This window comes from Oryctolagus cuniculus, chromosome 3 (genome assembly GCF_051225735.1).
Source record: "Oryctolagus cuniculus isolate XC-2025 breed Fujian yellow rabbit chromosome 3, ASM5122573v1, whole genome shotgun sequence".
In the NCBI taxonomy this organism is placed as follows: Eukaryota; Metazoa; Chordata; class Mammalia; order Lagomorpha; family Leporidae; genus Oryctolagus; species Oryctolagus cuniculus.
The window spans coordinates 80,077,231-80,089,361 of NC_142869.1; the positions used below are offsets into that span (position 1 = coordinate 80,077,231).

At 37.0% G+C, this 12,131-nt stretch overlaps 1 pseudogene; it reads left to right on the forward strand.

The window, feature by feature from the left end:
- LOC100340910 (activated RNA polymerase II transcriptional coactivator p15 pseudogene) overlaps positions 1-4,779 on the forward strand; it is a 35,756-nt pseudogene extending 30,977 nt beyond the window's left edge.
- Positions 4,780-12,131: the final 7,352 nt, after the last annotated feature.

Below are 12,131 nucleotides of genomic sequence, written 5' to 3' on the forward strand. Positions count from 1 at the left end.
TTCAACATTTGCAAATCAATAAATGTGATACATCATATTAACAAGCTGAAGATTGAAACCACATGGTTATTTCAATAGATTCAGAGAAAGCATCTGATAAACTACAATACCCTTTCATAATGAAAATCTTAACCAAATTGGGTATAGAAGGAACGTTCCTCAACATAATCAAGGCAATTTATAACAAACTCATAGCCATTATCTTATTGAAGTGGGAAAAGTTGGAAGCATTCCTACTAAGATCCAGAACCAGACAAGGATGCCCACTCTCACAATTGTCATTCAATACAGTCCTAGAAGCTTTACCAAGAGCTATTAGGCAAGAAAAGGAAATCAAAATCATACAAATTAGAAAGGAAGAAGTCAAACTATCCCTATTGACAGATTATAGGGTTATATTTATAGGGGAACCAAAAGACTCCACTAAGAGACTATTGGAACTCACAAAAATTTTGGTAAACTGGCAGGATATAAAATAAACACCCAAAAATCAATATTCTTTGTATATACAGACAATGCCATGACTGAAAAAGAACTTCAAATATCAATCCCATTCACAATAGCTACCAAAAAAATACCTTGTAATAAATATGACCAAGGAACTCAAAATTTTCAATGATATAAATTATAAAGGAAGAAGACACAAAAAATGGAAAATTCTTCTATGCACATGGATTACAAAAATTAATATCATCCAAATGTACATATTACCAAAAGCAATTTATAGATTCAATGAGATAACAATAAAACACCAATAACATTCCTCTCAGATCTAGAAAAAACAATGCTAAAATTCATATAGAAACATAAGAGACCCCGAATAGCTAAAGCAATTTCATACAACAAATACAAAGCCAGAGGCATCACAATACCAGATTTCAAGAAATACTACAAGGCAGTGATAATCAAAACAGCCTGGTAATGGCCAAAAAAGATAGACATGTAGACCAATGGAACACAATAGAAATCAATCCATGCATCTACAACCAACTTATGTTTGACAAAGGAGCTAAAATCAATCCCTGGAGCAAGGACATTATCTTCAACAAATGTTGCTGGGAAAACTGGATCTCCACATGCAGAAGTATAAAACAACATCCCTACCTTATATCTTATACAAAAATCCACTCAAAATGGATCAAGGACCTAAATCTATGACCAGATACCATCAAATTACTAGAGAACATTGGAGAAACCCTGAAAGACACTGGCATAGACAAAGACTTCTTGGAAAAGACTCCAGAAGCACAGGCAGTCAAAGCCAAAATTGACAAATGGGATTACATCAAGCTGAGAAGCCTCTGTACTGCAAAGGAAACACTCAGCAAACTGAAGAGGCAACTGACAGAATGGGAGAAATTATTTGCAAACTATGCAACTGATAAAGAATTAATATTCAGAATCTATAAAAAGCTCAAAAAGCTCAACAACAACAAAATAAGCAACCTAATTAAGAAATGGGCAAAGGACTTGAACAGGCATTTTACAAAAGAGGAAATTCAAATGGCCAACAGACACATGAAAAAATGCTCAGGATCACTAGCCATCAGGGAAATGCTAATCAAAAACCACAATGAGGTCTTATCTCACACCAGTTAGAATGGCTGTCATACAGAAATCAACTAAAAACAAATACTGGCAAGGATGTGTTGAAAAAGATACCTTAATCCACTGTTCATGGTAAGGTAAACTGGTGCGGCCATTGTGGAAAACAGTTTAAAAATACCTCAGAAATCTGAAAATAGATCTATCATATAACCCAGTGATCTCACTCTTGGGAATTAACTCAAACAAAATTTTAAAAAATCAGCATATGAAAGAGTTATCTGTACCCCTACGTTTATTGCAGCTCTATTCACAATAGCAAAGATACAGAATCAACCCAGATGTCCATCAACTGATGACTAAATAAAGGAATCATGGTATAAATACACTGTGCAATACTACTCTGAGATTAAAAAAAATTACTGTCTTTTGTAACAAAATGGATACCATTGAAAACCATTATACTTAGTTAAATATGCCAGTCTCAAAAAGATATTATATGTCTTTCCTGATCTATAGTAACTAATAGAGTACCTAAAATGTAATGTATTAGAGTAAAGTTGACACTTTGAGATCTGATGATTTTTAATATCCCTTGTCTCTACTGTTGAGGAACAGTGGTTTTTTTTCTTCATACTATTTGTTGAAGAAAATTCTATACTAGTATAGGGATAATTTTATGAGCATAAATTGAACTGAAAATTGATCTTTGTAAAAATTAAGAGTAGAAGTATGAGAGGGAGAAGGACGAAGGGTGGCATCATGGCAAAAGGTAAGGTAGGGTGGGAAGTGTCACTATGTTTCTAAATCTGTATATATGAAATACATGACAAGGCTGGCACTGTGGCATAGCTGGTAAAGCCACTGCTTGCAGTGCCAGCATCCCATGTGGGTGCTGGTTTGAGACTCAGTTGCTCCGCTTCCAATCCAGCTCTCTACTATGGTCTAGGAAAGCAGTAGAGGATGGCCCAAGTCCTTGTGCCCCTGCATCCACGTGGAAGACCCAGAAGAAGCTCCTGGCTCCTGACTTTGGATCTGCACAGCTCCTGCGGTTGTGGCCAATTGGGGAATGAACCAGCAGATGGAGGACCTCTCTCTCTCTCTCTCTCTCTCTGCCTGTCCTTCTCTCTCTGTGTAACTCTGACTTTCAAATAAATAAATCTTTTTAACAAAAAGAAATACATGAATTTATATACCTTAAATAAAATTCTAAATAAATTGTTAGTTAATTCGAACATACAATTTTAATTCATATTTAAGTTTGTGTTTAAATTTTTTTTTTTAATAATAGATGATTTTTTTTAATGATGATGAAATCAGATCAGACCTATTGTCATGTTTAATCCCAGTGAGAGTCAAGTTGGGAGTTGATAGTTTCTTTTCTTTTCTTTTTTTTTTTTTTTTTTTTTTTACAGAGGATCAGTTTAGTATGCATTAAGTAAAGATTTCAACAGTTTGCACCCCCATAGAAACACAAAGTGAAATATATTATTTGAGTACTCGTTATAGCATTAAATCTCAATGCACAGCACATTAAGGACAGAGATCCTACATGAGGAGTAAGTGCACAGTGACTCCTGTTGTTGACTTTACCAATTGACACTCCTGTCTATGGCATCAGTAATCTCCCTATGCTCCAGTCATGAGTTTCCAAGGCTATGGAAGCCCCTTGAGTTCTCCGACTCTTATCTTGTTTAGACAAGGTCATAGTCAAAGTGGAGGTTCTTTTAAAAGTCATATATTTATATAAAATATATTTTAAGTATTAAAAGATTTTTCAAAAAAAAAATAGTCTTTGGGCAAATAAAATGATCATTGTTCTCTGGATCTGCTGTGGTCCCAAATATAGAACCATGGCCTCAATCAACTGAACTTAAATCTCAACTAGTATCACCTATGATTAGTTGCAGTAGTCTCAGGCTTCAAGCCTGCTTCAGCGTCAGTCATGGGCCTTAGAACTACCCAAAATGGTGCTAGTCTTGGGAGCTAGCAACTCAGCCTGATCTAACATTGCTGAATAACATTGCACTCCATCCCAGGCAGCATAACACATAAAGAGTAATTATCTGTTTGTAGGGTGAAAATGCTGTTGGCACCAAGACATTGCACAGAAACCTGAGACTGGCATTGTGGGCACTTGCAGGTCATGACTAGAATTTGGGCCAGTACTAGCATGACCCCAAGCATGTCCCTGCTAAAATGAGTACACAAGAACCCTCCTAGGACTCTGAACCAGTACTTCCACAATCCCAGCTATAATGGACTCCGGGTCAGCACCCCACAACTCCAAATTCTGTCAAACAGACTACTTCCATATTGTATTTGAGAGGAACACCCCAATTCCTCAATACTTCTGCCATTAATTGCAGTGGAAGACACAAGGAGACTTGACTACAGAATCCAACTGGATATAAAGCCAAAATAGCACACCAAACCAACACCTGAAGACACATCCTCAGGAAACAGCCTTTCAAAACAAAAACCTCTTATTAAAAGTGACAGAAACAATTAATCAATCCAATTAGTAAATATCCATGTAGGGACACAGGAACCGTGAAAAAGGCAATATTATGCCCTGAAGGAACATGATAATGCTTTAGTAACAGATTCCAAAGAAAAGGAGATAAACCAAATGCCTGTCAAAGAAATTTTTTTTAAATATCATAAAGATGCTCAAGAAGACACAAGAGAACAAAAAGTTAGACAAGAGACCTGATACGAATGAGAACTTCAGCAAAGAGATAGAATCCTTGAAAAAGAGTTGAATAGAAACCTTAGAAACAAAAAATTAATAAGTCATAAGAAACACAATTGACTCTCTGTCAGCTGTAAATAAGTGAGGAGGAGACTGTTAGGCTGAAAGAGCAAAGCAACTTCTAAATCAAAGGAACTAGTTTCCTTAAGCTCATTTGGCAGTGATTCCAGCAGTGAAGCTGGCAAAAAGTTAAAGCAAGTTGCTTCAGAAAAACCTGTAAAGAAGCAAAAGACTAGTCAGACTATGAGAGCTCTATCACCTTCCAGAGTGGCAAAGATAATAAAATGTTTCAGATTGGGAAAATGAGGTATATCAGTGTTTCAATAAGGGGAAACTCTAATTGATGGTAGAGAATACTAGATGGATCCAAAAAGTGAAATGAATCAGAAAGAAAAGGTAATTCTTTATATTCAGAACAATGAGGATAGCTAAAAGACCAGATTTCTGACACTTCTGATGATGCAGTAGGAAAACTATGACATCCAAGCAATGTAATATCTGTGCTGTTCTGGTTGTTTTATCTTTCTTACAATGGATTTTGTTTTCTAGACAGGGTTTTCCAAGTTATTGTATATATGGATTGAAGAATAATCTGTAAGATACTTTTTAATGTGCATTATTAAAAATGTTCTGAGTGAAAAAAAAGTTGTAAGCCCAGCAACAGACTATATCAAGCAAAAGAACACTTAACTTAAACACAAGGTTTTTGAAAGATCCAAGTAAGACAAACAAAAATTATAAAAGTGGAATAAGATAGCTTCCAAGGCTTTTGTCACACTATTAAATGAACAAATATTTGAACATGTTTTTCTGTGAAGGCAAAAAGAGGAATAGAAGCTTAGAAAACCTATTAAATGAAATAAAGTTGAAAAATTCCCAAATCCAGAGAAAGTATGGGTATTCAATTACAGGAGATCCATAGAACCCCAAATACACACAAATAGAAAATATACTGCAAGATATTTTGGTTAAACTCTAAAATGTACAACACAAAAATTCTAAAATTTGCAAGGGAAAAGCAGCTAGTCATGTTTAAGCGGACCCTAAGAAATTAACAGCAGGTACTTCAACAGAAACATTTAGGCATCGAGGGAATGAAATGATATAGTCAAATTTCTGAAGGGAAATAACTGCCAATCAAGAATAGTTTAGCTACCAAAGTTATCTTTCATAAATGAAGAAATGATAAGTCCATGGCCAACATCATACTGAATGGAAAAAACTGAAAGCATTTCCACAAAGATCTGGAAGAAGATATGGATATCCACCCTTATTTCTCTTATTCAACATAATTCTAGAAGTTTTAGTTAGAGCAATTAGGGAAATAAAAGAAATAAAGATATGTAAACAGGAAAGAAGCAAGTCAATTTATCCTGGTTTGCACATTACAAAATATGAACTTTAAAAAATTCATCACCAGACAACTATAACTGCAAGAAATGTTAGAAGGAGTTCCTCAAGCAAAAGGAAAAGTATCAGATGGGAAGGTGGATTTACAAAAAGGATGAAAGTATATTGGAAATGTTCAAAAAAAGGTTAAATGTAAAGCAATCTCTTCCTTATTTTTCAAATTGCTTATAACTATTTAAAACAAAATAGCACAAGTATACTAATAAGTTTATAACATAGACAGTAATAAAATATATGATAAAAAATCATACTATTCTGCATAATGGCTGTGCTAATTTTGCATACCCACCATCAGTGTACAAGGATTTTTTCCAAATCATCATTAGCATTTGTTGTAATTTGTTTTTTTAATAAAAAAACTGGACTGAGATGGTACTTCATTATGGTATTGATTTTCAGGTCCCTATTCCTAGATAAATTGAGCATTGTTCATATATTTATTGACTATTTATATTTTTTCTGATAAATATCTATTAATGGTCTTTGCCCATTTCTTAGCTGGATTGTTTGCTTATTTGTTGCTAAGTTTTTTGAGTTCTTTTTATATTCTGGACATTAATCTTCTACCAAATGTACAGTTTACAATTATTTTCTCCCATTCTATTGGTTTTCTCTTTCCATGTACTGTTTCCTTTGCTGTTTAGAAGCTTTAAATTTGATATAACCCCAGTCATATATTTTTTGTTACCTTGTTTTGAGTTCTTATCTTAAAAAACCACTACATATCCCAATGTCTTGAAGTGTTTCCCTTGTTTTCTTCTACTAGTTTCATAGTTTTAGGTCTTATATATTTTCCCCATTTTACCTATAGTTTTGGGCCTTTCTCTCTGTCTCTCTCTCTCACACTGTCTGTAACTCCACCTGTCAAATAAATAAATAAAATCTTTAAAAAATCATAAAAGCCTGGTACTGGCACAAAACTATATATATATATATATATATATATATATATGCCAATGGAAAACAATAAAAACCCCAGAAATCAATTCATGCATCTGCAACCAATAATCTTTGACAAATGAGCTAAATTCACCCACTATAGAAAGAGGTCTTTTCAACAAACAGCATTGGAAAAATTGGAATTCTGCATGCAGAAATGTGAAACAAGACCCCTACCTTATATACTATACAAAAATCAACTCATAATGGATAAAGAATCTAACTTATGACCTGATACCACCAAATTACTAACTGAAAACAAGAATATTGGCCTAGGCAAAGATTTATTGAATAAGAGTCCAGGAGTACAGGTAATTAAAGCAAAAATAGTTAAATGGGTTGTATCAAGCTAAGAAGCTTCTGCACAGCAAGGAAAACATTCAAAAAGTGAAGAAGGAACTGACAGAGTAGGAGAAAATATTTGTTAACCATGCATCTCATAGAAGATTAATATCCAGAATTTATAAGGAACTCAAGAACCTCAACCACAAAACAAACAATCTAGCTAAGAAATGGGTAAAGGATATTAATAGGCCTTTTCAATAGATGAAACACAAATGGGCAACAGATTCCTGAAAAAAGGCTCAGTATTTCAACCATCATAGAAATGCAAATAAAAACCACAATGAGGTTTCACCTCATCAAGGTTAAAATGACTCTCATAAAGAAGTCAAAACACAATAAATGCAGGTGAGGATGTGGAGAGAAAGGTACCCTAATACATTGTTTGTGAGAATGTAAACTGTATAACCACTATTGAAAACAGTATAGAAATTTCTCAGAAATCTGCGAATAGATCTACCATATGACCTAGCCACTCTTACTCCTGGGAATTTACTCAAAAATTGAAATCAGCATATGAAATAGTTACCTGCACTCCCATGTTTATAGCAGCTTAATTCACAATAGCTTAGATATGGTATCAACCCAGATGTCCATAAGTTCATGACTGCATAAAGAAAATGCTACACACACACACACACACACATATGATGGCAAGTACTCAGCCATTTAAAAAAAAAGAATGAAATACTGTCTTTTGCAACAAAATGGATGCAACTGGAAACCGTTATGCTTACTGAAATAAGCCAGTCCCAAAAAGACAAATATCATGTTTTCTCTGATACGTGGTAGTTAATATAGAATCCAAAAAAAATTACATTGAAACTGACATGATATGATTTGATTATTGTTTATAGTCCTTGTCTGTATTCCTGTGTAACAGTAATTGACCTTTTATGTGTCAAACATTATGGTTACTCGTGCATGAAGTCTGTAATCAAAAAGTAAATTGAAAAGTATGTTATTGCAAAAATTAAAGGAAAGAAGAAAAGAATGAAGGAGGATTGAGGGAAGAAGACAGGTACAGAAGTACAATTATTTTCTTAGAATTGTATCTGTGAAAAAACATTACATCTGTTCTCTTTATATTAACAAAAAAGAAATGCAAAAATGATTAGGTAATGATAAAAGGGTTAATTCAACATGAGAGCATATTAATTGTAAAAGTACACATCCAACCTAAATATAATAAAGCAACTCCTAAATGATCTGAATGGAGAGATAATCTGAAATACTATAATGCTATGGGACATCAATATCCATTTTCAATAGTGAACAGATCATCTAGACAGGACATTAATACATAAACATTGGACTTGAATTATACTTTAGAACTAATATACTCAAAAAAGATAAAGACAGCATTTCATCCAATCAAAGTAGAATACACATTCTTCTCAAGTGCACAAATAATATGCTCCAGCAAAGACCATATGTTAGGTCATAAAAAATATTTCATTTTTTAACTTTCTAAAAGATTTATTGATTTATTTATTTGAGTTTAGAGTTACAGAGAGAGAGAGAGACAGAGAGAAAGGTCTTCCATCTACTGGTTCACTCCCCAAATGGCCTCAACAGACAGAGCTGGGAGCCAGGAGCTACTTCTGGGTCTCCTAAGTGAATGCATGGGTTTAAGCACTTGGCCCATCTTCTACTGCTTTCATAGGCCATAGAAGAGAGCTGCATCAGAAGAGGAGCAGCTGGGACATGAACCAGCACCCATACGGGATGCCAGTGCCACAGGCAGAGGCTTAGCCTACCATGCCACAGCCCCATCCCCATAAAATAAATATTAACCAATTTATGAGGACTGAAATCACATCAAGTGCATTTTAAAATCATAATGTCATGAAACTAGAAATCAATAACAAGATAATACTTTGAAATTAAAAAACATTAATCATATTAAACACATATGTGGAAATTAAACAATATACTCCAAAATGACCTATGAATCATAGGAAAAAAACATAAAAAAGAATTAAAAATACCTTGAGGTAAGAAAAATGTAAATAAAACATGTGAAAACTATGAGATGCAGCAAAAGCAGTCATACAAGGGAAGCTTATAGGAATAAGTGCCTATGTAAAATAAAGGGAAGAAATATCTCAAACAATCAAGCATTACGCATCAAGGAACCAGAAAAAGAACAAACTAAGTTCAAATTGGCATAAGGATAAAAATAACAAAGAGTAAAGTAGAAATAAATGGACAATAAAAACAAACTTTAAAAATTGAACACAACTAACAACTTGTTTTTTTGAAAAATGTAAACAAAATTGGGACCAGTGGTGCAGTGTAGTGTGTAAAAAGCTGCCATCTGCAGCACCAGCATCCCATATGGGTGCCAGTTGGAGTCCTGGCTGCTCCCTCTTCTGATCTAGCTCTCTGCTGTGGCCTGGGAAAGCAGTAGAGAATGGCCCAACTCCTTGGGCCCGTGCACCCACATGGGAGATCCGGAAGAAGTCCTGGCTCCCAGCATATGATGGTGCAGCTCTGGCCATCTTGGCAATCTGTAGAGTGAACCAGCAGATGGAAGAACTCTCTCTCTGGTTGGACATGCTCAAATCAACAAATGTGTGACACGACATTAACATGTTTAAGTGAAAATCATGCTCACTCAATAGATGCAGAAAATTCATTTGCAGAATTCAACACCATTTGGTGACAAAAATTCTTAGTAGAGTAGGTAGGGAGAGAACATATTTCATCACAATAAAGGACTAATATGACAAACCTTTAGTAAAATCACTCTCTTTTTTTATGACAGGCAGAGTGGACAGTGAGAGAGAGAAACAGAGAGAAAGGTCTTCCTTTTGCCATTGGTTCACCTTCCAATGGCTGCCGCGGCCGGCGCGCTGCGGCCGGCAAACCACGCTGATCCAATGGCAGGAGCCAGGTGCTTATCCTGGTGTCCCATGGGGTGCAGGGCCCAAGGACTTGGGCCATGCTCCATTGCAGTCCCGGGCCACAGCAGAGAGCTGGCCAGGAAGAGGGGCAACTGGGACAGAATCCGGCACCCAACAGGCACTAGAACCCGGTGTGCCGGCGCCACAAAGCGGAGGATTAGCCTATTGAGCCATGGCGCCAGCTTGAATCACTCTCTTTTTTAACCCACGAACTTTTTTTAAGGTATATAAACTTCATGTATTCCATAAATACACATTTAGGGAATTAGTGATTCTTCTCACCCTACCTGCCCTCCCACCCTGCTTCCTCCTCCCTCCCCTATTCTCATTCTGATTTTTACTAAGATCTATTTTCAATTACCTTCTTATACATGAGATTAACCCTAAACTAAGTAAAGAGTTCAACAAAGATTATGAAAAGCAAAATATTCCTCAACAGTTGAGACAAGGTCTATTTAAAGTAATCACATCTCGGCAGAGCCAAGATGGTGGAATAGTGAGGGCGCACACAGATAGTCCGGGAAAAGATAGTTTACTAAAGGTGGAGTAACTGTAGTCTCAGGAAAAGACTCAGGAAAAAATTGCAGAGGAAACTCTTCTGGATCTAGTGGATGTGACACGGAGGACCTACGGGGAGAGCAAGGTCGCCCACCATGTGAGAGCCCAGCCGCAGAGTCTGCGCACCAGCACTGGAAGGGGAGGTGAGACAAAAACCTCGGTAACCTGAGACATTGGCAGGGAAAGGCAGAAAGAGCCTAGAGGGAACGAGGATTGAAACCCACTGGGGAAAGGAGTTCCTGAAGGCATGGAGAGGGAGAAAGGATTAGAAGGCCTTTAAAGTGAGATGCTTGCAGAGAACTTCCCAGGCTTGGAGAATGACAGAGACATCCTAGTACAGGAAGCTCACAGAACCCCTAATAAACATGACCAAAAGAGAGCCTCACCACGACACATTGTAATTAAATGCACCACAGTGAAACACAAAGAAAAGATCCTAAACTGTGCAAGAGAGAAATGTCAGATTACTCTCAGAGGATCTCCAATTAGACTCACAGCTGACTTCTCACCAGAAACCCTACAAGCTAGGAGGGAATGGCGAGATATAGCCCAGGTACTAAGAGAGAACAACTGCCAGCCCAGAATATTATATCCTGCAAAGCTATCATTTGTGAATGAAGGTGAAATAAAGACTTTTCATAGCAAACAGAAATTGAAAGAATTTGTTGCCACTCATCCAGCCCTGCAACAGATGCTTAAAGATGTGTTACACACAGAAACACAGAAACACGGTCATCAATATGAAAGAAGGTAAAGGAAGGAAACCTCACAGCAAAAGATCACAGGAAATTCAAAGCATATATTAGAACTTATCTTTGGCAAATGGCAGGGCAAAGTTACCACTTTTCATTAGTCACATTGAATGTTAATGGCCTGAACTGTCCAGTTAAAAGACATCAATTGGCTGATTGGGTTAAGGAACAAAACCCATCTATTTGCTGCCTACAAGAAACACATCTTTCCAACAAAGATGCATACAGACTGAAAGTGAAAGGCTGGAAAAAGATATACCATGCCAACAGAAATGAAAAAAGAGCTGGGGGAGGAGGCAAGATGGCGGAATAGGAAGGGAGCACACTGATAGTACAGGGAGAGACAGTTTAATAAAAGTGGAGATACTGCAGGATCAAGGAAGAGTAGGGGAGGAAACAGCAGAAGAAACTCTTCCGGAACGCATGATTCACAGTGGACCTGCGTGGAGAGCGTGGGAACCCACAGTTCGGGACACCAGCAGCAGACTCAACACACCAGCGCTGGAACGCGAGGTGAGCCGAACCTCAATAGCCCGAGACACCAGCAGGCAAGCGGAGAGAGGAGACTAGAGGGAACGACCCCCGGGGGGGAACTTCACCAGGCTAACTGGAAGAGAGAGAGAGAGAAAAAAAAAGGTGACTGGTACGGACACGGGTTTCTCTCTCTCCGCTCACCTCTCAAGGGCGAGCAAGACAAAGAGCAGGTGCCATCTTGGACATACGTCATAAGCAGAGTGACCTCAGGTCTGCACCAGCCCTGAGCCTAGCAGAAAAACCTGACTCCGGCCGGGGCAAATTAACAGGAGATTAGGAGCTAGTAAATTTGTGGTGCTACTGAACTGAGACTGTGAAAAAAGAGACAGTGGGGGAGAGAACTCATGGAATTCACGTGAGTACTCTCCAGAGACGCTACAATTCCGT